Source organism: Lynx rufus, unplaced genomic scaffold, assembly GCF_022079265.1.
Source record: "Lynx rufus isolate CCGP_SWC_20201006 ecotype Redwood Valley unplaced genomic scaffold, mLynRuf1.p SCAF_8, whole genome shotgun sequence".
Lineage (NCBI taxonomy): Eukaryota > Metazoa > Chordata > Mammalia > Carnivora > Felidae > Lynx > Lynx rufus.
In genome coordinates, this window is record NW_025814896.1 from 83,475,384 (window position 1) to 83,502,015 (window position 26,632).

A 26,632-nucleotide genomic window follows, 5' to 3' on the forward strand; every position below is an offset into this window, starting at 1 on the left:
CTGAGACCTCCAGAAGTTCACTTTTGATATGAAAACCAAGATTTTAGACTTCCGAAGTCTCTTTCTCTCTGAAAAAAAAAATCTCTGCTTTGTGTCTATAATAACTATTCTGAAATCAATGACATTTTTTGTTCTTGGCTGTAGACGGTGAATTTAGGAGGCCATACCTGTTGTTTGAGTGAGGGGAGAGGAAGGCAGGGTGGAGGGGACTATTTCCAGCACCATACTCATCCTCACGTTGTCCCCTTTGCCCTACGTCAAGCTCCTTGAGGCAGGGCCTATGTCTTCATCTTGTGTCACCAGGCTTGGCTGGCACAATAGGAGCCCTAAGAAAGTGTTGGAATCAAGGAATAAATGAATGAGGGGTGACTTGACCTCTTTGTTTCTTCTCACCTATAAAATGGGGTCAACAATCCTTAGCAGTGACCACAGACAAAATTGTGACCTTAAACTAAGTTTTCCTCCATTCCCTTTGGGTGACCCATTCCTTTCCCCCACTAAAAATTGCTCTCAGGAGATGCTCACCTGTGGTTTCGCCGTGCATTACATCCTGGTCAGCGGGTTATCTTTCCAAGGGCTGTTTGCTTCTTAAGCCTTATCTGCATTGTGGAGCGGAAGGGCTGTCTTTGTGAGAGGGATTTTCAGGTGCAGTTTGTCAGGAGGGAGGGATTCTCTGAGGCTGGCGGTCCCATCCTGGGCCCCCCAGATGCACTGAGTACATAATCTGCTTTGCTTACACGGAAGGCTGGTCCTGATAATCCCAGCTCCACCTGCATCACCAGGCAGTCAGAAGGATAAAGTGGGATGATAGATGGAGGAGCACTTTGAAAAGTTAAAAGCTTTTCACAAACGCAAATTGTTATTGTAATTAATCCACAGTGTCAGAGAGACACTCTTCTTGAAGAGTCCCATCCCCCTGGAGATAGGGTACTGGAGGGTGTTGGAAGGAGGTACCATTTATTGGTTTCTTGTTCTCAGAGCGACAAAATTCCCCCTCCCTTACCAGTGTGCACTGAGTGAATAGGATGAAAAGTTGTTTTTAAAATCAGCATGGATTAGAGGTGTCCTCCTCCCCCTCCAAAGCCTCTAAAAACTGTAAACTTTGTTTTGTCATGTTCATTGCCAAATGACAGGCAGCCAATAGCCTTAATTTTGCTCTCTGTTCCCACATCTCTTTCTCTAGCCTCTCGGGCCCCCCCTCCCCCGTTAATTATTTTAGAACAAGTCTCAGCTTGGAGTTGATCTTCAACTTCTGGAAAGCTGAATTGGTTCCTATGTATTTGGCTTGGCTGAGTGAGAGGAGGGCTTGTTTCTGCAGGAAGAGGAGAGGGGTGCAATCTGGGGGGGAGTCTGGGGAACTAGGGGGAGACAGAAGCCTTAGTCCAAGTTGGAGCACTCGCTCCCTTGGCCTGCACTTCTGTCTTCCATTTGCAGGTCATCAGCCCTGCCGGGTTAGGGGTGAGTCTGGAGGGAGGGTTTGAGGCAGTTGGTCCTGGATCTGATTAGAATTTTGACTGCTGGTCAGATTTCATTAAACACGGGGCCAGTTGATGGACAATAAATCATGAAGCAGGCGAGAGGTGGCTGGCGGTGATTTGTTGTCTTACAGGAAGGTAGCTGTTGCCACTATTTTCAGGTGGGAAGGGGGGAGGCCCTGCTGCCTTTCCCTCATCACTGGCTATTTTCCTCCTTTTCTTGGGGGAGGCTTGTACAAGCTGGAGTATTAGCTAGAGGCCACATATTGGCTGGAGTTCCCGGGGCCAGGTTGGGCAGCACAGGAAAACCCCTGGGCGGGGGTTGTTGAGATCCCATCTTCTGGCGCGGTGAGCATCACTGTTCTTTGAGAGCAGCCCCAACCGTGAAGGGCCTCTCCTGGCAGCTGCCTGAGGATGTGGGCAGGTGGGGAAACACGGCTTTGTTTCTGTGTGGGGCACAGGAGAAACTGTCTTCTGTACTCTAGAACCTTCAAGGGTTTCGCTGAACATTCCCAGAATGTGACTTGTTTTCTCTTGTTTTTCCCATTTGAGTGAAAAGCCCTTCCTCTCTTGTTCTTCCCTTCCAAATTCAACTCACCCTCCAGGGCTTTGTTAAATTCCTACTTTCTCCTATACTCCTAGGACAGTCTTGTCTTTGCTTCATGAACACCCAGAAGCCTGTTTATACTCACCACATGAGTAGGCTCTTGATTATCTGAAATACCATATAGGTTGGCACTTGTGAATTTATTTTTCTCTTACCAATTTATTATGTATGTCTTAAGCATTGCTCTCTGACTGTATGCCTTATAGTCTTCTTGAAACGGTTCATTCCTTTAGGACAAACGATACGCCCCATTCCTTTTATACACTCTTTAATTCCAGACTGTACACTGAACATTATAAGCATTCTAAAACCCATTTAGTTTTTCTTTTGTGATTACAATTGATGTGAAATGAAGAGTGCAGTTATTGGGAAGGAAGATGTACTCTCAAGAGTAGATGAGGTCCTGGGGCGCCTAAGTGGCTCAGTTGGTTAAGCGTCCTACTTCGGCTCAGAGCATGATCTTGCGGTTTGTGAGTTCGAGACCCACGTCGGGCTCTGTGCTAACAGCTGAGAGCCTGGAGCCGGCTTTAGATTCTGTGTCTCCCTCTCCCTCTGCCCCTCTCCTGCTTGTGCTCTGTCTCTCAAAAATAAATAAATGTTAAAAAAAAAAAAAGTTTGGTGATCCCGGGTGGCTCAATTGGTTAAGCATCAGACTTCAGCGCAGGTCATGATCTCACAATTTGTGAGTTAAAGCCCCGTGTCGGGCTCTGTGCTGACAGCTCGGAGCCTGGAGCCTGCTTCGGATTCTGTGTCTCCCTCTCTCTGTCCCTCCCCCACTCATGCTCTGTCTCTCAAAAATAAATAAATGTAAAAAAAAAAAGAGTAGATGAGGCCCTAAGACAGTGTCTCCTATATGGATGCACCTTTACTTTCTCATCCTGCACCAATAATAGATCACCACACTTTTCTCATTCTGACAAATATTTTCAAGCACTATAAATCAATAAGAGCTGGCTCAATGCTCTGAAGCATATGCGGGGAGCATGTGGGCTTCTTTGCAATTCTTACCCTCCATTTATCTGTCTTCCCTGAAATGGTCGAAATAGGTAAGATTCGTGATGCAGCGGGGTAGGCAAAGGGCAGGAGGATGTCTTGGGGACAAGAGATAGCCCTTTAAAATTTTGTCATACCAGGGGAATAGGATATTCATGCTCAGATGGTTGTCATTCAGGAAGGTGAATAAAATGGCACCTTGTCCCCAAAGCATTCTAATACACAAGGTGTCCAGGTCTCACGTTTTGAGTTCCTTGTCCAGGTGTTACATCATGCAAGTAGATTTTACATTTTGGTGTTTTCCTGTAGGTATAATCAATGATGTGATTCTTTTTCTCCATCCCAATTCCTACCTGGCTCTCTAAGATTTCCATATGAAGAATTACTTTAAGAAATTAATGTTAAAATACTACCAGTGTTCACTTCCCTGGGGTGTAATAGATACTGCTGGTGCCCCCTGAGATCCTTCTCATTGCCCATGGCCCAGCCTTACTTCAGTTGCTTCCAGGCTGACACCAGTGGTCTTTTCAAGATGCCCTCAGGCCACTGGAGTTGCCTAGATCCCAGCACAGAGAGCCAGAAATGCCTGGGGGTTTATATCCACTCTGAGGTGGCTGGCAGCAAGTGACTGTGTGGGAATAAGAAGGCCCAGTGCCCTTGCCTCAGTGTGAGACAATCTGTGCTCCAGGATGCCTGGTGGATCTGGCCGAGGCTGAGACTTGGGATCACACCTGTGCTCAGGTCTTTCCCTGTTCTTGTCCTGCTTACTCCATTCCTTCTCAGCTTCTCCTGGGAACACTTCATGGATATAGTACTGGCAAGTGAGTCACGGTCTTAAGGTCTGATTGTGGGGAACCTGACTTAAGATGAAGGCAGCAGAAGGGGTTGGTGGTGGCAGTGAGAAGAGTACAGATGAGGGATAATCCCAATCATGGTTAAGCTAAAGCTTCCCTAAGTCTCGATCTAGGGGCACCCCATCTATGCGCACAGCATAGCAGCATATGGAGCATCTTTTTACCCAGCAAGCCAGCAAGGCTTGGTAGTAATGTCAGGCTGGGGCTGCCACTGGTCTAGAGAGGAAGATTCCAGATTAGGGCTGAGAATCTGGGTGGGCTACAGTTAGGTAGCACAGGTAAAACCACTTCTGGAAGACAGAGGGTTGGTTGTAGTTGAGTTTCTGTTTCTGGGATTGGAAGTTGGTATCAGCCGTGGAACAGTCATGTTGGCCTTCATGAGCAGAGGAGAGATTTTGCTTGTTCCCTGATCTATTGCCCTTTCTGGACACCAAGGTGAAAGGACTCAGCCTTTGAGAGTAAATATTTTCTTCCTTTAAGGAAAATTCAAATTCACTGCTTTTCACGGTGGTCGCAGCATGGACATATTTCTGTGTGAATTAAAGGAAGACAAAGACAGGGTGCCTGGCTGGCTCAGTTGGTAGAGCATGTGACTCTTGATCTTGGGGTCATGAGTTCAAGCCCCACATTGGGAATGGGGCCTACTAAGAAGACAAAGATATATATTAATTTCCCAGAAATTCTGAGTTGAGATGAAAAAACTTATCTGTCTTGGCTAAGCAGTTTTTTTCTGTCTCTTCCTTCTACTACCCTTCTTAAAATTTTTTTTAACACTATTATATGAGTCAGAATGGGTGTATCACTTTTAATTATTGTTGATTACCATTCATGTTGGAACAGCTACCTTGTAACGCCATCTTCTATCAGGAAATAAATGCCGACTTAGTGACCTGCGTGAGATAGCTGGTGACCCATCCCACTGGGGAGATGGCAGGCAGCCGTCTGGCGCTTGTTGAATTAAGAAGTGTGACTACAGTAATTAGCAGTGAGTTTCCAGCCCAGGATAGAGTAGATTCGGGGCAGAGCACAGTTGTCTTACAGGTTGACCTCTGTGTGGGAGAAATGAGGGATTTGGGATTGGGGCCTGGAGGGGTGGGGAAGGGGTCATGGGAAAGAAGGTCAATAGCAAAAACCAATTTGACATCCCTGAGCTTGTAATAGGATTTACCCTAGGCTTGCAGACCTTGGAGGTGTCGCCTGTGCAAAGGCTTGTTGGTAATTCCGCAGCTCTGGAGTGTGTACTTGGGACCAGAGGAGTTAAGTCTAAACTGCTCAGCCTCTAGTATGTGCTTAATGGAACACAAGCAAAAAGGAAGAGACACAGTGTTAAAATAGAACTAGGGCACAGATTGAAATGATACGTGATTACTAGCAGTTGTACACTTTATGGGAAAAATGTGCACACAGGTCTTTTAGGAAGTGTAAATAAAACAGATGGATTTATGGAGGGGGAAGTATGCTTTACACACCCAGCTCCTATATCAACAAATGTTGCCCTCAAGGTAAAAATTTTTAAAAAGTTCTAAGCTTGTATTAGTCACACCCATTTATTTTTGGCATAATTTGTGCACTATTTGGAAGTTGGCAAGAACGGGAATGTTAGGGCCAACATTTGGTCTTGCTTCAGGAGTTTCTATGAATATGAATGCCTGAAGTTTACATAGGCTTATGCCATTTCCATAGCAACACGTGTTTGTTGTGAAAATCTAGCCTTTTAAAGTCAAGAATCTGTATGTTAACCTCAAATTCAACACGCTATCTAATTCTGGTGTTTTAAAAGACTTTTAGGACTGTTGCATGTTCAGTATTGGATTGGGTTGGATTGGAGTGGAGTGGAGTGGGTTGGAGGGTGAGTTAATGGGTGTCCTTGGAAACACACGCACACACACTCACATACACTCATACTCACTGTGAGGGGAAGCCCCTGCTTATGGCAGTTACCCTTAACATGCCCCCAAATAGAGCCAGATGAGAAAAACTTCAGATCATGGAGCCACCCCCGGGGATCTGAGAGTCCAGTTTGAAGCAACAAAAGAGAAATGGCTGTTGGATTGTGGTTTTCCCCAGGGTGTTTAGAACTTGGAGGAGACCTTGGGAATACCCATCAGGCTGGCTCTGGTCCTTCGGAGCCTGGAAAGGAGAACTGGAGCTGCATGGGCATTGGCACAAAGAGGGAGAACAGCCCAAACCTTTTTGTCAGCCCGAGGCATAGAGACTCATCACTGTAGCCCTGTCTCTGTCAGGTCTTCGTGTGTGAGGACCACTGTTCTTTCCCTTAATGGGATTCTAGTCAGATAATAGTTGTTGTTGGGAACTTGAGTGTATCTACTGGTTCCCTCAGTGTACAGAAATGGCTTTGGGCAAAGCTATGGTGTCCCTTATGTTCACAGACTCTGGGTTCTGATATTCTGCCTCTTTTTGGTCATGCCCTTTCCTATTATCAATCCTTTCCAGGGTCCTCAAATTCTCCCCACCCCAAACTGGCTTCAGAACAGGAGGTCAGTTCTTTTATTCTGCTGTGTAAGAGGGGAGTGCTTTGGGAAAGAGCAGTGGGCTTGGAATGAGGGTTGGGTTCCACATTATAACCCGGGACCTGCTTCTTAATAGTGGTATGTCCATGAGCTGCTCGTGGCAACTCTTAAGTCATTCGTTTTGGTGTAAAGGAAAATAATGCCTGCTCTAATGCAATAATGGATGTGACAGAGCTTTGAAAAATTCTCAACGCTTACTCAACTGGAGGTCTGTTACTACCAATTTAATAAGGGCTGGCAAATCGTTTTCCACTTGCATCCCAATTTTGCCCAGTTGTAGTAGCTGCTTGGAGTATGGTGCTAAGGATTCTGAGATACTCTCATGGGGAGAAGTGCTGAGATTGTTTAGTGATGTCTGTCACTGGCACAGGGAGACGGGAAGGGTGCCCTCCAGTGTGAAGTGTTAGCCTTCCTCGGTCCATTCCTTTTCAAGAGGGATAGAGAATATGAAATAAGGGGATAAACCTTAATGATAAAATTTCAGATATTGGTGCACAGAGAATGTGTTATTTTGAGGTAGTAGACTTCCTGATGCCCAGAATCAAGCATGTGTATAGTTCTGACTCGGTCTATGGAAGAGAATTCTCATGTTCTTTCTCAAGGCCATTCTCCTAGTTGCCTAGGTAGGGGGATGCTAATCATGGAGGCTAGCATTGCATCTTCCTTCTCTGTTGCTCCATTGCTCATATTGTCTCTTCTATACATTTTGATATTTGAGGAAATTCAGTTTAGTACCTGGTTTTTTGTCACCCTATCTTGACCTCTAATGGTTTATATTATTTTATTTTTGAGGTATAATTGACTTATATATTAGTCATTAGTTTCAGGTGTATAAGATAATGATTCAATATTCACATGTATTGCAAAATGATCACCCCAGTAAGTCTAATTAATATCTGTCACCATACACAGTTACAAATTTTTTTTCTTATAAGAACTTTTAAAATCTACTCTTTTAACAATTTTCAAGTATGCAATACAGTATTATTAACTATAGTTACTATTCTGTATGTTTCTTGTGATTACATGGTTGTAAAGTAATGTAAACTAATGGTTTTTAACTATGTGTATAGATTCATCTGTGAAACTGTGAATTATTTTAGGGGAGGGTTTGTGTCCCATATTTTCTCTCCTCTTGATTTCTGGTCTAGTATAGGATACAAAGTAATTTTCTTGGCAAATTCTGAACTGATCATTACATTTTTTTCTGATTATGCCTATAATATTAATTTTGGAAAATTTGAAAAATAAGAAGTACAAAGAATCAAGTAAAAATAGGTCATAGCATTATAACTGGAGGTTAACTACTACTACTATTTCATGTGTTTCCTGACGGCCCTTTTGTCTATGTGCATATTTAGATATAAATTTTAAATTAGTGGAGAGCATACTCTCTCTATAATTATATAGTCTGGGTTTTCCTTTTATGCTACAATTGCTTCCCTGAATCCTTAAGTGAGTCTTGATAAATACTAAAATGCTGACATTTTAAGTGTTAAAACTTCAGCTGTTTATTAGTTTGTGACTTAATTAGTATTACTTGTTCATTGTCAAAAAACCCTTGAAAGGTATAGAAAGATGTGAATGGAAAGTAAACTCCCTTTCGCCCTGTGTCTGCCTTGTCCCCTCACTTCCTGTAATCCCTTTCAAACAACTTCTTAAGTTTCCTTGCAGACATTAGTTTTATATTCATAGATGTATAAAGTGTTTCATAATACTCATACAGTTTTTCATCATGATTTTTGGATTTAACATATCTTGGATATCGTTTATGCTACTGAATTCAAATCAATCTAATTCTTTTAAATTGCCACAAGGCATTCCATCCCTTGGAAATCTCATCTTCAGCCAAACTCTTCTGATAGCTATTTAAGTGGTTTCCTTTTTTTTTTTTTTTGCTATTATAAACAATGCTGTATTGAACATCTGTGCACATATATTTTTATGCACAAGTGTGAGTGTTTATGTAGGATTAATTCCTGGAAGTGGAAATTCTGGGCTAAGGGGAGGGTTCACATTTAAAATCTTGAAGGATAGAGGAAAATTGCCCTCCAAAAATGGTTGGTTATCCACTTATATCTCACTAGCCATGCATAAGCCTTAAGGTTTCTCACTCCCTTATCAATAATGAGGTCTAAAACAAACAAACAAACAAACAAAAAGCAGGAAGCTCATTATCAAGGCTGTACATTTATCCACACATTTATTGGCCACTTGTATTTTTATTCTCACAAAATTCTGTTTGTCAACTTTGCACATTTTCTAGCATATTGTTTGTAAGTTCCTGATTGATATGTTCTATTCCTTCAGATAATAAGGAAATTAGCTGTTTGCCATATGTAGTAGAAGTTCCATAAACTTTTGTCTTTCACCTTGATTATGGTGTTTTTACTTACAGTCATTTAAAACATTTATGGAATCAAATTTATTAATCTTTTCTTTAATTGTTTCATTTCATGTTAAGAAGAGTCTAAATTATTCCAAGATAATATAGACAACTTACCTATCTTCCCTATCAACAATTTTTAAAAAGTGTTTTTATTTTCATGTTAAAATCATGTTATTGTTATGTTAAAATAAAAAGATACAATATATGGCTCTAGTTTGAAATTTTTTTCCAAACACCTAGGTAGTTGCCTTATATCATAGGTTTAATGATCTATCTTTTCCCTTCTGATTTGGAATGTCTCCTTTATCTTGTACTAAATTCTTATGTACACTTTGGCCTCCTCTGAATTTTCTAGTCTGTTCCATCAGTCTGTCTTGTCCCACTTTTGAGTCACCTTGTTTTAATTACTGTAGCTTTATAATGTATTTTCATAATGGAGAAGTCTAAAGTACCCATACTACTCTTCCTTTGAAAAAAACCTCTTGGCTATTTTCACATAGACTATTTTTCCAGATGACTATGAATGAAGTCATTTTGTCCAATCCCTCCCAACAAAAAGGAGAAACAAAATTATTTTTCCAATTTTGAATGGGATGACACTGAGTTTATAGAATAAGATGGAGAAAATTGACATCTTTTTCTTTTTTTTTTTTTCAACGTTTTTTAATTTATTTTTGGGACAGAGAGAGACAGAGCATGAACGGGGGAGGGGCAGAGAGAGAGACACAGAATCGGAAACAGGCTCCAGGCTCTGAGCCATCAGCCCAGAGCCCGACGCGGGGCTCGAACTCACGGACCGTGAGATCGTGGAAAATTGACATCTTTATACGACTAACACATCCTATCCAAGAGCACAATTTTTGTTTCCTTTTATTCAAATCTTATCGTGTGTTTTTCAGGAGAAGTAAACATCGTTTTTAAAGGCAGTATAATATTTTGCCTATAGATTTACCAGGGTTTATGTGATTATTCTCCTACTGCTGAACTATTGGATCATTTCACATCTCTTTCTGGATTCAGAAACACTGCAGTGGGATCAGTGTGCTTTGCTCTTGGACCACATTTTGCTGATGTCTTTTGAATACATTTCCAGAAGCAGATCATAGGATCTAGGCATTTGAAAGGCTCTTGGAAGATTGCTTTTCAGGGAGACTCAAACAATCTACTCTCCTACTAGAGGTGTGAGAGTACCTGTCTGGCTGAACCCTCACCAGCATTTCAAATGTTAACATTAATAGAAATATTGCTGTGTTGATGGGATAAGGTATGTGGTGGAACACAGCGCTGTGTGGCCCCTCTGCCAACTGATTTTTTTTCTCCTTTGCCGCATGCTTTTCCCCCAGTATACGCAGTGTTAGCCCTTCACTAAGATCTGCATTGAGCTGAATTTGGAGCTACTTAACTTTAGTATATTCTTAGGTCTTTTGGAAATTTCAATTGTCCACTGACATCTAGGAGAAGAGGGTGAATTTTGAGAAGTGTCTTTTCATTTTGCTATTATAAAATTGACTAATAGCAGATAAAACAGATGATCTCCCTACCCTAGGCAACACACACACACACACACACACACACACACACACACACACACACGGCTGGGACCCTGCAAATTGTACTGAGTCACTTGAGGCTGAGGTGGGCCAAAGGTGAGAGGTTTCCAAACACTATGCCCCAGTAGGTCTCCGGAACAGAAAGAAGTGTTCCTCCTGTTTTCCACTAGAAAATGTCATTTGGAATCCCCAAGCTTTAGAACCCAGACGTGTTCATTTTAACAAACAAGTGCCAAATCTACTAGGAAAGGCTGAGATGGACACCCGGACAGCCCTCCTCATTAATGCCTCTTTGCTTTGGGATTATTATTCACTCCTGTGTACTTTGGCAGGCATTGAGCGTGGGAATTAGATACTTAAAATGCTCTCCTTCCATCTGAAAACCCCTTTTGCTGCCACCACCTTGCTGTAGAACCCCCTCCATCAGGATTTTTTGGTGGGGTGGGTCATGCTTTTACAGGGCGGTTTCTTTCAGGGCGAGTCTATTAGGCTTGCAGGATGTTTTAATTGGGGCAGTGTAATTGTAGGGTGCTACAAGGGCCCTGGCAAGGGATACTTTATAAATCAGATTATTATGCTTAGTCGTGTTAATGGGCATTTATATGCCCTAAATCCTTCGTACGGCAATGGGATAATAGCCCTTAAGGCCATAGTTACTATTTTGGGTTGGGCCCACTTGTAAAACTGGATCTTTTTATTGTGAAGCTGTTTTTAGTTAGAGGAGTATATAAAACCCTTTGAACGACAGAATTTCAATTTTGTGGTTGCCATCTTATATAGTTTAAATGGTATAACAACTATATATATATATATATATATATATATATATATATATATATATAAAATAGTAGTGGAATTTATACTATAAAATAGTGTGGAATTTGGCCAAATGTACATCCTTTCCCCTGATCAATAATAATTTTTCACTTTTGGGGGGCAGGTTCTCTTTGTAATACTTGTTTCTCAGTGGTTGCATTTCCCTGAGGAAGATTCTGATACTGTGGTCTAGTGATGGCAATGGTATGGAGGACACAGGCTGTGCGTGCTGTGTTGGCAACGTGAACACACTGGTGTGCGTTGACAAGATTTTGCAAGCACATTTCCACCTCTAGGTTTGAGGGAGACAGAGTGCCTGCCTGGCCCAACGAGAAGTCCCCTGGCTTCCCTGTTTGGTGGCTCCCTGTAAGTAAATTGAATGGGTTTGAGGCAGCTGGCTATGCTAGTTGTGATGTGTAGATGTGGCTGGAAAGGGAGAACACCAAACACTTCATGGCATGGGGGATGGGTCACTTCCCCAACAGAGAGGATCTAGCACCATGGTGAGAGCCCCAACTGATGGCAAACACCTGTGTCTGTCACTACCACCAATTCATTTTTCCTGATCCGTTTGTCCTTTATTTACAGTGAGAGAGCTGTTCTGACCTGAGTCCTGCACACCGACTCAGCTCTGAGGGAGATGACTGGGAATATTTAAAAATAGTTTTTTAATTTTAATGTTTATTCACTTCTTGAGAGACAGAGACAGAGCGTGAGCAGGGCAGAGGCAGAGAGAGAGGGAGACACAGAATCCGAAGCAGGCTCCAGGCTCTGAGCTGTCCGCACAGATTCCGAAGCGGGGCTCGAACTCATGAACCGTGAGCTGAAGTCGGACGCTTAACCGACTGAGCCACGCAGGTGCCCTTGACTGGGAATATTTAGAGGAAACTAAATGTTTAGAGGATGGAGACTTTGTCCCATATGCTTGAGGACGAAATAATCAGATGATGGGACAAATTTCTCTTGGTCTTTCTATGTACTTATACAAGTACCTCTGGTGACTGTGGTATCTTTTCTTCTTTTCTCTGTTTTCCTTTTCTACCTGCCCTTCATGTGGCACTAAGTTTGTTAGTCTGAAGGACTAGCCATCAACGATAGTGATTTCTGTGGTCCTAGTCACACTGCCTCAGTCTCCTCCTTCACTTTATAAACCCTGTGAGGCCTGTTCCTACATCTGCTCCCAAAACTTCTTCTGTATGTGATCTAGGCTCTTCATCTGTCCTTTACCTTCTTATAGGCCAGCATCAGGCTTTCTTTTCTTTGAAGCTTTCTCTCACCACTGTAGGTGATGGCGGACATTAATTGTACTGTAGGTGATGGTTGTTTAGGGTTGCTGTCTCCCCTTAGGTGTTGCTAAAGCAAAGGCGTGTTATATATAGTGGTTAATTTGGCCCCAGGAGTCAGGCAGACCTGGTCTGTGTCCTGGTTCTGTCCCCTGTTGAATGTGTAACCCTGGATATGGTAATTTACCCCTCTAAGCCTCAGTTTCTCATGGAAGACTAGAACCCACTAGTCTTCATTAGGTAGTCATGAAAATTAAACAAGATTCAAAGCCATAAAAAACTCATCATGATGTCCGTGAATAGCAAGCAGTCAAGAAGCGTGAGCTACTATCTCATTGCTGTTATTATGATTTTGTTAGATGCATCATGTCCCTGACATCATCATAGGGCCCTTGAGAGCTTTCTTGATTCCACCAGAGCACCTAGACCTGCACCTACAGGTGATGGTCTTCAGGGGAGGTTGGGGATGGCCCCAGCCTCATCTCTTCCCAGATTGACTCCTAGCTTCCTAGAACAAGATGTTTGACAGCACAGAGGCCCTGCTGAGGTTCTTGGCAAGTAAGTGATAGCATGTTCTTTAGGAAGCAAATAAGGTGATTCTCCAATGACTTGCAGTTTCCTGTGTGTGTGTGTGTGTGTGTGTGTGTGTGTGTGTGTGTGTGGTGGGGGGGGGAGTTGGGAAGAGATGAGTGTGGCAGGAGAGATGAGGGCTTGCAGAGGTGGGAAGAACATCTGGAAGTCAGTTTTCCCTTTTTCTATCCTAGAATTCGCTGTTTTCAGAAGCCACGTGGTTTAGGGGACAGAGAGTGACATTGGAGTCAGAAGGTCAGAGTTTGGGTTCCTAGTTCTGTCATGTGCCAGTCACACAAGACTAGGAAATTCATAGTCTTTGGGGGCCTCAGTCTCTACATCTGTAAATCTGGGCTGTAGGGTATTCAGCTAGTCCCTGTAAGTGCTCTGTTAAAAAGGTCACAAATATTAGCTGTCATCATTAGACACGTCCTGTATTAATAGCTTAGACTTCACTAGTGTAGCGTGAATTGTTTTTCTTTGCCCTTTGTCCTGTTCTTCCCATCTCTTTGCTTACCCTCTCTTCTTCCTCTTCTGTTGCTGGGGCAGATCTTTAGTCTGCAAGGAAACAAAGAGGGAAGTACAGCTTCAGATTTCTGGCCAGGACCTCTGTACTGCTCTCACCTGAAATCATTTCCCTCACACCTTCAGATTGGCTCAGTGCTGAAGCTGGGGTGTTCCAAATACTTGCTCAGAGTTCCTTCTCCTTTCACGTACATTCCTGTCCACCCCTCTGGACCATATATTTGTTTGGGGCAAAGATTATGGTCTATATCGCTTTGTACAAGACAGGCATGCAGTAGGCATTCAGTAATTGTTTACTTAGTGGTACTGCTTGCTAGGGGATGGATGAGAAGAATGGCCCTGTAGCCACAGATCAGTAGTCCCTGGAGGGCAAGCTCTAGTGGTGGCCCAAAGGGATACAGGCTCAGGCTCCTGACTTCTCTTTTGCATCAGAGTGTAGGTCTGAGAGGTAGTGTCCAGGATGGGGAGGTGGGCAAAGTCTGGAGAAGACTTGACAGCCAAAATCTTGTTTTTATATTTGGAAATATCAATAGTAGAAACTCTCCTCTTACTATCTAATAATCAGTGAATACATAAGTTAATAAAGACTAACCAGAAAAAAATATTTAGTTAAAAAATACAGATTTTTTTCCAACAGAAGCACCTATAGATACAGAGATATGAAAAATAAGAGAAGTACGTGGAGCTAGATATTATGCTAAACGAAATAAGTCAATCAGAGAAAGATAAATATCATATGATTTCACTCATATATGGAATTTAAGAAACAAAACAGATGAGCATATGGGAAGGGGAGGGGAAGAGAGAGGGAAACAAACCACAAGGGACTTTTAACAATAGAGAACAAACTGAAGGTTGATGGAGGGAGGTGGGTGAGAGATGGGTTAGATGGGTGATAGGTGTTAAAGGGGGCACTTGTGATGAGCACTGGGTGTTACATGTAAGTGATGAATCACTGAATTCTACTCCTGAAACCAATATTGCATTGTATGTCAACTAACTAGAATTTAAGTTAGAAAAGAAGAGAAATAAATTATGGGTAACTTTAACCTAGTAAATTCGGAAACCCTATATGAAACAAGAATATTCAGAGAACACTATTAAATGCCTATATTGCTAAAAGAAGACATAGAAAACTCTAATAAACAAATAAGCACCAAAAATTGAAATAATAATCAAAGATCTCCTCTCTAAAGAGGGACCTGGCTCAGATAGTTTTACAGTTCAGTTCTAGCAACCTCAAAAGAGAAAAGAGAAAAACAGCATAAGCTGTTCCCTCATTTTTGAGCTGAACATAATCTTTATCCCCAAATTGGATAAAGACATAGAAGAAAAGAAAATTCCTGACCTCTTTTGCTTATGATCACTGATATAAAAATCCTAAATAAAATAAAATGATACGGTATCTTACCAATTGTTTGTAGTTAAAAAATATTAATATGTCGTCATTTGAGGAGTTTACTCAGAAATAGAAGGAATTTAATTTATAGACTAAAGGAGGAAAAAAATCACATAATCTCAGTAGATTCAGAAAAGCTTTTAATAAAGCTCAATACCTATTTGAAATGAAAACTTAAAGCACAAATTATACTTAGTGGGCCAAGACGCAGTCCATTTAAGATCAGGAATGAGACAAGAAATCTCCATTATCACTCAGTAGCACTAACACACAACTGTGCTTGGTAGCCAAGACTACAAATAAAGAGAAAGAAACAAAAGGTGTGAATTAGAGGGGAAGAAATAAAACTGCAATTATTTGCAGAAAATGTGATTGTCTAGAAAGCAAAAACAATGGATTTAACTATGAGAATTAAGCAAGGTTGCCAGATTTAAGATTAGCTTATGAATATCAATAGAATTTCTCAACACCAGCAAAAACAGATTGGAAAACGTAATTAAAAAAAAATACTATTCATGGCAGCATCCAAAACTATGAAACATTTGGAGATTTACAAAAAAATAGACATTTCTTTATAGAAGAAATATTAAAAAATTTTAAAAGCTATAAAAGGAAGCCTGAATAAATGGTCACACTACTTTCTATGAATTTAAGTGGGATGACAATATAAAATTATGTTTATTATTCCCAGATTAATTTATAAAGTCAAAGCACTCCCAAAAATATTCTAGTAAGATTATTTTTAGGAGTTTGATAGATGTATTTAAAAGTTGTATGGGGGGCATGTAGGTAGCTCATTTGGTTAAACATCCCACTCTTGGTTTGGCTTGGGTCATGATCTCGTGATTGTGAGATTGAGCCCTGCATCTGGCTTCATTCTAATTTTATTTTATTTTTTAAAATTTACATTCAAATTAGTTAGCATATAGTGCAACAGTGATTTCAGGAGTAGATTCCTTAATGCCTCTTACCCATTTAGCCCATCCCCCCTCCCACACCCCCTCCAGTAGACCTCTGTTTGTTCTCCATATTTAAGAGTCTCTTATGTTTTGTCCCCCTCCCTGTTTTTATATTATTTTTGTTTCCCTTCCCTTATTTCATCTGTTTTGTCTCTTAAAAGCCTCGTATGAGTGAAGTCATATGATATTTGTCTTTCTTTGACTAATTTCACTTAGCATAATACCGGTTCCAGCCACATAGTTGCAAATGGCAAGATTTCCTTCTTTTTGATTGCTGAGTAATACTCCATTGTGTGTGTGTATATATATATATATATATATATATATATATATATATATACCACATTTTCTTTATCCATTCATCCATCGATGGACATTTGGGCTCTTTCCATACTTTGGCTATTGTTGATAGTGCTGCTGTAAACATGGGGGTGCATGTGTCCCTTCGAAACAGCACACCTGTATCCCGTGGATAAATGCCTAGTAGTGCAATTGCTGGGTCGTAGGATAGTTCTAGTTTTAGTTTTTTGAGGAACCTCCATACTGTTTTCCAGAGTGGTTGCACCAGCTTGCATTCCCACCAGCAATGCAAAAGAGATCCTCTTCCTCATCGGGCTTCATTCTAACAGCATATAGCCTGCTGGGATTCTCTCTCTCTCTCTCTCTCTCTCCCTCCCTCTCTCTCTCTCTCTCTCTCTCCTCTCTCTGCCTCTACCCCTGCTCATGTGTGTTCTTTTCTCTATCTCAAAATAAATAAATAAACATTAAAAAAATAAAAAGTCGTATGGAAAAATAAAGGTTCATGAATAATTCACAAGTTTGAAAAAGGAGAATGAAGGGAAGGGACTTATCAGATATGAACACATTACTAGCCTTATTGTGGCAAAAAAGCAGACAAGTCAAGCAATGTGACAGAGTAGAGAACTCAGTGGCAGACAATGTGTATGAAAGAATTTAAGAAATGATAAAAATGACCTTCTAAGGGCACTTGGGTGGCTTGGTTGGTTGAGTGTCCAACTCTTGATTTCGGCCCAGGTCATGATCCCAGGGTTGTGGGATCAAGCCCGGCATCAGACTCCAAGCTGAGCACGGAGCCTGCTTAACATTCTCATTCTCTCTCTCTCTCTGTCTCTGTCTCTCTCTGTCTCTGCCTCTCTCCTTTTCCCTCTGCCTCTCTCCCCTGCTCACACACACATACTCTCTGTCTCAAATTAAAAAAAAAAAAAGACCTTCTCATAAAATTGGATCCTATGGAAGATTTTATTCCCCAAGATGTTTGCCACATTTGCTGCCCTCCCAATGAGATTTTTGCAATGTGACTTTGACACTTTTCCCATTGAGAGGTGGGGTGTAGGTGGCAGGTTTTGACTGCCATGGAAGTAATGCTAAGTGATTTCTGAAGCTAGGCTATATATAAAGTCATTGCCTTTATTTATTTATTTTTTTCTTGGAACTCAGCCACCAGAATTGAGGAAGCCCAAACAACCTGTGACAAGCAAGGTGCAAGTGGAAAGGAGATGGGCTCCCAGCCCTCAGCCTTAGCCAAGCTCCCAGCTGACAGCAGGGACTTGCCAGCTATAAGGGAGCCACACTGAATATACTCTCTGCAGCTGCGGGCAGGCCATCCCAGCTGACACACCGTGGCACAAAGATAAACCACCCTTGCTGATCCATCCCTACCTACAGTGCAGGTATGTGAGTAAAATAGAGGTTTGTTTGTGTTCAAAGCCACTACATTCTGGAGTGTCTTGTTATTTAGTGTTTTTTGAAACAGCCCTCTGGCTCATACCATATACTGATACTGAGTCTACATGTTAAAGGTGACACAGTGCAGTTTGTAGAACATCATGTAGGAGAATATCTTTGTAACATAGGAGTAGGGAAGGATTTATTAAGTGAAACCTCAATTACACAAATCATAGTAGAAAAACTGATGAATTTGATTAAATAGAAATTAAGTAATTCTGCCCTGTTAGGAATTAGTTAGCAGTTATCCAGTGAGGATAAAGTTAACCGACAGAGGACAGTTAGAGAGATGTTTGTAAAGTATCAAACTCTAAGGGACTGATATTTGGAATTTACAAAGAGCTGTTGCAAATCAACAAGAAAAAGATAGGAATCTGTATGAAAAAGTAGGCAAAAGGATAGACATGGGCAGTTTACAAGGAAACTCTATGACTAAGAAACATGAAGAAAATGTTCAAAGTCCCTAGTGATTAGAGAAAGAAAAATAAGAATGACATGGTATTATGTTATACCCACCAGACTAGCAGAACTTGAAAAGCTGAGTGTATTAATACCCCAGGGCTGCTGGAACAAAGTGCCAAAAACCAGGTAGCTTAAATGACAGGAGTATATTGTCTTGTATTCTTGGAAGCTACAAGTTCAAAATCAAGGTGTTGGTAGAATTGGCTCCTTTTGAGAGTACGAGGAAGAATCTGTTCCATCTCTTTCTCCTAGCTCCTGGGGGGTTTCCTGGCAATCTTTGGCATTCCTTGGTTTATGGGTACATTGCTCTGATCTCTGCCTTCCTCTTCACACGATGTTCTCCCCTTTGTCTTCACACTGTCTTCCCTCTGTGTGTGTCTGCCTCTGTGTCCAAATTTTCCCTTTTTGTAAGGACACCAGTCATACTGGATTAAGGCCCATCCTAATGATCATATCTTAATTGCATCTACAAAGATCCTATTTCCAAATATGGCCACATTCTGAGCTACAAGAGGTTAGGACTTCAGTGTATCATTTTGGGGGAGGGCACATTTCAATCCATATTGCTGAATATGGCTCAGAGGTTAGGACTTAAAAGTATCATTTTGGGGGGACACATTTCCATCCATGATACTATTTGTCAGTGTCGGTAGGGACGTGAGCCTCAGAAACTACCAGGCCTGGCTGGTACAAGAGGAGACTGGTGTAGCTTCTTTAGAGCGGCCCCTGGCAGTACTTACACTCACACCATGCGACTCACTTGCCTGCTCCTGGGCATACATGCCTGAGAGTTTCCCACGCAGATTTGTAAGGAGTGTGTGTGAGGATGTTCATCACAACACTGTTCGTGGGCAAGGTCAGATAGGAAGCATTCTAGTTGTCCATTGGGGGGCTGGATATGTAAAATATAGTGGGTACAGATTATGCACCCGTATGCAGAATTTAGGAGAAATGGACAGATATGTAGTTGACAATATGGATAGATCTTATTTTTTTTTTTTTTTTATTTATTTTTTTATTTATTTATTTTGGGACAGAGAGAGACAGAGCATGAACGGGGGAGGGGCAGAGAGAGAGGGAGACACAGAATCGGAAACAGGCTCCAGGCTCCGAGCCATCAGCCCAGAGCCTGACGCGGGGCTCGAACTCACGGACCGCGAGATCGTGACCTGGCTGAAGTCGGACGCTTAACCGACTGCGCCACCCAGGCGCCCCATGGATAGATCTTAAAAACATCATGCTGTGTGAAAAAGGAAGAGATGGGATGATCTTTAAACCAGGAGAACATACCATTTCTCTATATTAAAATACATGCATACAAGGGGCATGTGGGTGACTCCGTTGGTTCAGTGTCTGCCTTCAGCTCAGGAGATCATCTCATGGTTGGTGAGTTTGAGCCATGTGTCGGGCTCTGTGCTGCCAGTGAGAAGCCTGCTTAGGATTTTCTCTCCCTCTCTCTCTGTCCCTCCTCTACTTCTATGCTCTCTCTCAAAATAAATGAATAAACACACACACACACACACACACACACACACACACACACACACGAGACAACAAAGAATACCTGCATATAAGCCCAATAAAAAGGTTATCTGTTGCAGGGAGGGAAATTGGTCTGGGAAATGGAGATGAAAGGGAATTACAAAAAAATGAGAGGGAGGGGTTGTGTAAGGACCCAAAGCAATACAGTTTTGGGAACTGAGGAATCTGATCAACCCAACCTTCAGTCCCAAGACACACAAACACCTCCCCACTAAATACTCCACCTGCACTAACTCAATGCCTGCCTTGGGAGATGTTTCCTCATGTCACTGCTCTTACTCTCTTTGAAAATACTGTCCTCCTGTAGGGAGTCTTAAAATCTTAGGGTGGGAAGAGATCTTCCCTTCAATAGCGCCTCCTTGCCCCATGTGGCTTGCTGAAGGGGGTAAAGAGAAGCAAGTTGCACTGCCTGCCATTGGGCCAGTTCATCTAGATGCTCAAAACGCAATTAGATAACCACACAAGATGCGTGTAATGAAGTGTTAAACTGCATGGGGCAAGCCTGTGACCAGCAAAGGCAGAGGTGCTGGGGAAGAACAGGATGTCTGTTCAAGATAAAAATAGATACATGGAATTTTATTGACTTGAGAAGAATTTGCGTGGAGTCGATACAGCAGGACTTCCCTGGCCTCTGAGCCTGCTGCCTGCGGCCAGGAGCTGTGGATTTCCAAGTGTGCTGCCAGGAGGGTCCCAGGTGGCTCTGAGCCACCTGTGGTGAAGGAGGCCAGCGGGAGGGAGGTGCTCTGGATTTAGCTCCCCGATTCAACCAAATTAGTTTCACACACAAGGCTCTAGAGTAGATTGTGCCTTGCAGACAAACTTCTGTGTTAGAGAGTTTGAAAACCAGAGGCCTGCTAGATGAAATCCCAGTGCCTTCGTGGGTAGGTTAGGCCCTCCCTTCCTGATCAGGATCCCCTTGACCTCATGGGCTTTCTCTGATCTCAGAAACTGCAATTTTCTGAATACCTCCTTGCTCTCTTATGCTTCTGTCCGCCAAGTGAATTCCTTGCGTCTTTCAAGGTATAGCTCAAGCATTCCTTTCTCTTGGGACCCTCTCCTCATCTATCACCTTGCCCTAACTGGATCAGATCCCTTCCTCCTTTATTAAGGCATTTGGTACATGCTATGCTGGGATTGCCTTGCCATTGGGTTATGAGCCTCCCAAAGGTCAAGGGTGTGCTTCTCCATCTTTGTGGCTTCAGCATCCAGAATGGCCCCTTGCACATAATAAGTGATCAGTGAACATTTGCTGAGGGAATGTGTGATTGTTATACGTGTGTCTCTTTTAGCATTCATGTATTTGCTCCCGTAAAAAAATATGGTATTTAAAACAAGGCTGTCTCTCTCTTGCCCTAGCCTGGGGATCAGCAAACTATGTACATAGACCAACATCCAGCCTGTGGTCTGTTTCAGCCCATAAACTACAAATGAGTTTTACATTTTGAAAGACTTAAAAATCCTAAGAAGTTTATGTAATAGAGACTGTATGTGGCCTGCAAAGTGTAAACTATTTACTATCTGACCCTTTACAGAGAAAAATTGCTCTAGCAAAAGACACTATGAAAAAGTCATGGGATTCTCTCGGCTGTGAGGAACCTATTAACTGGTTAACAGTTACTAGCTGGCACTTAGTTAACACAATAGCCCTTTTTAGGTGCCAGGTACATATGTTAACTCATATAATTCTCCTCCAAATCCTGTGAGGTAGGTACTATTATTAGCCCCATTTTACCGATGAGGAAACTGAGGCACAGAAAGTGCCTTACTTGGCCACGATCCCACAGTGGCTTTTCTTCAGATGGATCCGAGAACTGGTAGAGTATGGTGGTTAAGAACAACAGGTCCTTGGGCCATCTTGCCTGGTTTGACTCCTGGCTCCATGACTTAAATGAGTGTCTATGTGTAAGGTGCTCAGCTAACTGCCTGGGATAGCATGGGAACTACATAGATGTTCTGTATTATTATCGTTGCGATGCCACAAAAGTCACATTGACAAATACCTTCATGTTAATGTAATGAAATAGAGAATACTATCCACTAGAATTGGAGAAAAGCAGTCTGACCCAGAGAAGAACTGTGCTTTCCAGGGTGCTGTGCCTGTTGGGGCAGTCATAGGTAATAAGTGTGATGCACATATAAAGGTGGTGTGACAATGGAGTACTACGTGGCAATGAGAAAGAATGAAATATGGCCTTTTGTAGCAATGTGGATGGAACTGGAGAGTGTGATGCTAAGTGAAATAAGCCATACAGAGAAAGACAGATACCATATGGTTTCACTCTTATGTGGATCCTGAGAAACTTAACAGAAACCCATGGGGGAGGGGAAGGAAAAAAAAAGAAAAAAAGAGGTTAGAGTGGGAGAGAGAGCCAAATCATAAGAGACTGTTAAAAACTGAGAACAAACTGAGGGTTGATAGGGGGTGGGAGGGAGGGGAGGGTGGGTGATGGGTATTGAGGAGGGCACCTTTTGGGAGGAGTGCTGGGTGTTGTATGGAAACCAATTTGACAATAAATTTCATATATTGAAAAAAAAATAAACATTGGGGTGCATGTGCCCCTTTGAAACAAACAAACCAAAAATAAATAAATAAATAAATAAATAAATAAATAAATAAATAAATAAATAAAAAAAAACCCCCAAAAGAAAAAAAAAATAAAGGTGGTGTGATTGAATGGGGGGTTCAGTATGGTAAGTAGCATCTGTGCATGTGCATATGTATGAGGGGGAGAGAGGAGTGTGTACGTGTTTTCAGTCTTTAACATAACTAAGACTTTGGAGACAGAAGGAGATATTTAAGGAGGGTTGATTGGGAAGATTTCTGGGTGAAACACCTGCACCAAAGATGATATTGTTTTTCAAAGCTTTTGGAATAATCTTTGAATGTATCTTTATGTTGAGATCTTTATGGCCGCTTCACTCATGATCCTGTTGGGTATAAAGTGCCCTTTAGCCCAGGGCGCTGGCAGTGATGTCTGAAAACCATTCTAGATACAGACTGCTTGAGAGCAAACAATAAGAGTTACCTCTAAGAGTTACCTCTAGAAATGCTGCTAGACGTCAAAGGTGTTGGGAATAGTTTTAAACCTCCAAGAGGAGTCATCAGCATGAAATGGTAGAACCAGCTCGCACCATCTTGCAAGAGTCGATTGTGCAGATACTCCCTGCTCTGCCCATTAGCAACATCACACTGGTAGCTAGAAACTGGCCACCATGGAGGCATTCATATCACAGAAATTAAATGCTACAAGTCAGAGATTTTCTTTCTTCACTTCAAGCTGGTTGTTAAATATCTACCAGCATACCACAGTAGGCATCAGGTTTAACTCTCTTCTCAGTTCCAAAATTTATTTCATTACCTAAGAACATAAGGACCATGGGTAACAAGGGCAGAAACCTGAGGGAGAGGAGGCATTTCAGTGGTGACATTTTATTTTTAATATATAGGCTGAAAAGTGGTTCTTGATTTTGAGTAGCTTTTTAAAAATTTATTTTGACACACAAAGAGAAAAAGAGAGAGAGAGAGAGAGAGAGAGAGAGAGAGAGAGAGAGAGAGAGAGAGTGCAAGCAGAGGAGGGGAAGAGAGAGAGAGGGAGAGAGAGTTCCAAGCAGTCTCTGCACTGTTAGCACAGAGCCCAACATGGGGATCACTCCCACGAACTGTGAGATCAAGATCTCAGCTGAAATCAAGAGTTGGATGCTTAACCAATTGAGTCACCCAGTCGCCACTTTAGTGGCTTTTTGAAAGTTTCAATGCAGGGGGGCGCCTGGGTGGCGCAGTCGGTTAGGCGTCCCACTTCAGCCAGGTCACGATCTCGCGGTCCGTGAGTTCGAGCCCCGCGTCGGGCTCTGGGCTGATGGCTCAGAGCCTGGAGCCTGTTTCTGATTCTGTGTCTCCCTCTCTCTCTGCCCCTCCCCCGTTCATGCTCTGTCTCTCTCTGTCCCAAAAATAAATAAACGTTGAAAAAAAAAATTTATAAAAAAAAAAAAAAAGAAAGTTTCAATGCAAATTTATCTAATATTGACATCAAACATTCTAGTACAATACAGTGGATATAAAATGAGTGGGTTTTATGTCTAAATGGGGTGTCTATGGGCATGGAGAGAGAATGTGTGGCATGAAAGACTTTTGGGCAAGAGGGAGCTGGTGTGTGGTGGGATAGTTATATAAAAAAGGAATATATTTTGGCCGATTATTTTTCTGTTTCATTCAGGTTTGTTTATTCTTTTTAGGAGGGCGGGGGGATCTTTTTTGTTGTGCATTGACTGATTGTCTTTCCACTAGGATGTTACAGGGAGAGAAATGAATTTTTTAAAGTACATTTAATGCAAGTCACACACTGGGAGTATGAAAGATTACGGAGTTGTTGTCCATGCAAGGTTGAGTATTATGTCAAGACTTTGGTTTTTCAACAATAGCTAATTTTCAATAACGAGATTATCCTACAACATTGAAATAACTTTGGAAAGGAGTCTGAGTTTCACAGTTACGTTGTAGAAGTTTACTATTATCAGTGGTTAGCTCTGATTAACACAAGAATGTGATTCAGATGACCTTGAAGGGGTATGTAAGTGCCTTTGTTGTGTGACTTACTGTTTGTGGAAGAACCAACTCTTGTGGAAACCCTAGACTTTGCAGCCATTGGAATATAATTATGTGTGTTTTGTTTGTTTTTACAGAACAGATGCAAGACAAAGAACATGGTATGAGATATTGGAATGTAATTTCAAAACATATGTTTCCAAAATTATGGAAACGTTCTGGATGATAAATAAATCCTTTCAGCCTCAGAGGGTACAGGCTTGTAAGGCTGAGGGTGAGCTGGGTGTTGGATGGGGAAGAACGTGGTTTAAGTAACAGGCTGAATAGTAAGCACATCAAAGCCATTAAAGCATAAACCCCCAGATTTAAAAATGTGAGAGGCAAAAGATTATGTACTGTGGTCTGGCGGCTTTATAGAGCCCGTTTCAAATGAGGGATAGAACAAAAGAATGTGTGATTGAAGCTCTTGAAGAGATTTATTTCAGGAGAGAGGCAAACATTTTGCTCTGATACCAATTAACCAGGAAGAAGCACCACGTCATAAATGCCAATATTAAAAATGTAAATCCCGCACCCGAGGGTGTATTGAAGACAGGTCACAATGCTTTGAAGATGGAATGCATAAAGAGATAACAGAAAGCTTTCCAAATGCCTAGCCTACCTGCTTAGTTCCATGTCCTGCTTGCTGGTGAGATTTTCAATGGGAAGTAGGCTCTTTGGGGTAGTTTGGCCACTTAACCTGTTATAATGTGAGATTTTGATCCCACCCAAAAGAATTTATTATGAGAACTCCAGAAGACCCCCCCCCCCTTTTTAAATCATATTGTTGCATCTGTAATAGCCTGGGAGTGCTCTAGAGTTTTTCTATATCATTTGGATAGCATAGTTCACATAATGGACATGTAAAGGTATTCCCAAAATGCAGAGTGAAAACTGTCGGGTAGTGTGTATGGCACTCTTATACCTTCTAAAGTATATCCACATCTAGTAACTTGGTTGTTTCTCACCATCATTCTGTACAAGAGGAGAGGCATATGCAATCTTAGTCTTTAGAGTTTGGGATGAATATAGGATGATTCAGCCCAGCTCTTTCATACTGGAAAAGAGGGCCAGGGAGGTTGAGAGAGATTTATATCCATTGGCCTACTAGGGAAACTGAGCAAGGAGAGATCTGAGCTTCTCAGCCACCAATAGCATTGTGTGTTGAATCTTTGGTTTCTCTCATTGATAATAAAGCACCCCAGTCTTCCGAGAAAGGAAATACACTAAAAAGTCAAATAAAAAGTGTTGTCTGGCATAGAGATGTCTGTTGCTACAAAAATATTCAACTCATCGTTGCTGAACTAAGATAATAAATCTCTTTACCTTTTGTATTTTGGTGCATTGAAACATTATCTTTTATGATCATAGGTGTTGCTTCATTATTTAAAGCATACTTGTTATTGCAGGAAAGACAAGCTGGCATTTGATTTATAATGGAACGATTGTGCTTTGAGTTAAATGAAAGTTCAAAGGAAAATGAATTCTAAATAAGAATAATTGAAGAGATTCAAGGTTCATTTGAGTTTATATTCATCAAGGCAATTGTCTCCAGAAATCCTCTTATTTAAAGCAACAGGACAGATCGTAACTTACAAACTTCGCCTTTATGACATCACTTTATTCTATATATCATAATCAGAAATGTTAAGCCTCAGCAGTAATTTATACAAAACGTATTGTTACAGAGTTATAAATGTCATTAAGTGGTAGACTTATGCCTCAGTGTCATGCAAGTTGAACCCTGGATTTAAAAAAATTACCCATAATGCAAGTGTTCTATAAAAATATTCCTAGTCCTTTCTCCTCCAGAGCGGTTTCATATTAAAAGTTCAGTTTCATTTTACACCTGTACTCTGCTCTGGGAAGTGCAACCTTTATTTCTCCTTCATGTTTTTAAAGTCACCTTCTTAATTCTGGTAGAACATAACTCAAACAACTGAAAATGTTAGGAATGGATTTACAGTCCCTCTGGCTACTCTCTATCTGGGATGGAAAGGAAAGTGAAGCTGGAGATAACTTTTCCTGCCATCAAGGGACACCTAGAGAGAAGAGGCGATGAATTGTAATGTGCCAACTAGTTTTGATTATTCAGGGACTTGTGATAGAATTTGTGGATTGTTCAGGTCTCTGGTTTCCTATTTGGGCTCATTTCACTGCGCAGTGGCACCTCTGGTGGTCAGGGAAAACCGTCCACTTATGGTGGGTACCCAAAGAAATAGTGGCAGAGGAATAGCCCCTTTATGAGCCCCTATTCTGTGTCAGGTAGAATTTTCACAAAAATATTGTTTCATTAAATCTTCACAATAGCCCTATAAGGAAGTACTACTATCCCATTTTATAGATGAT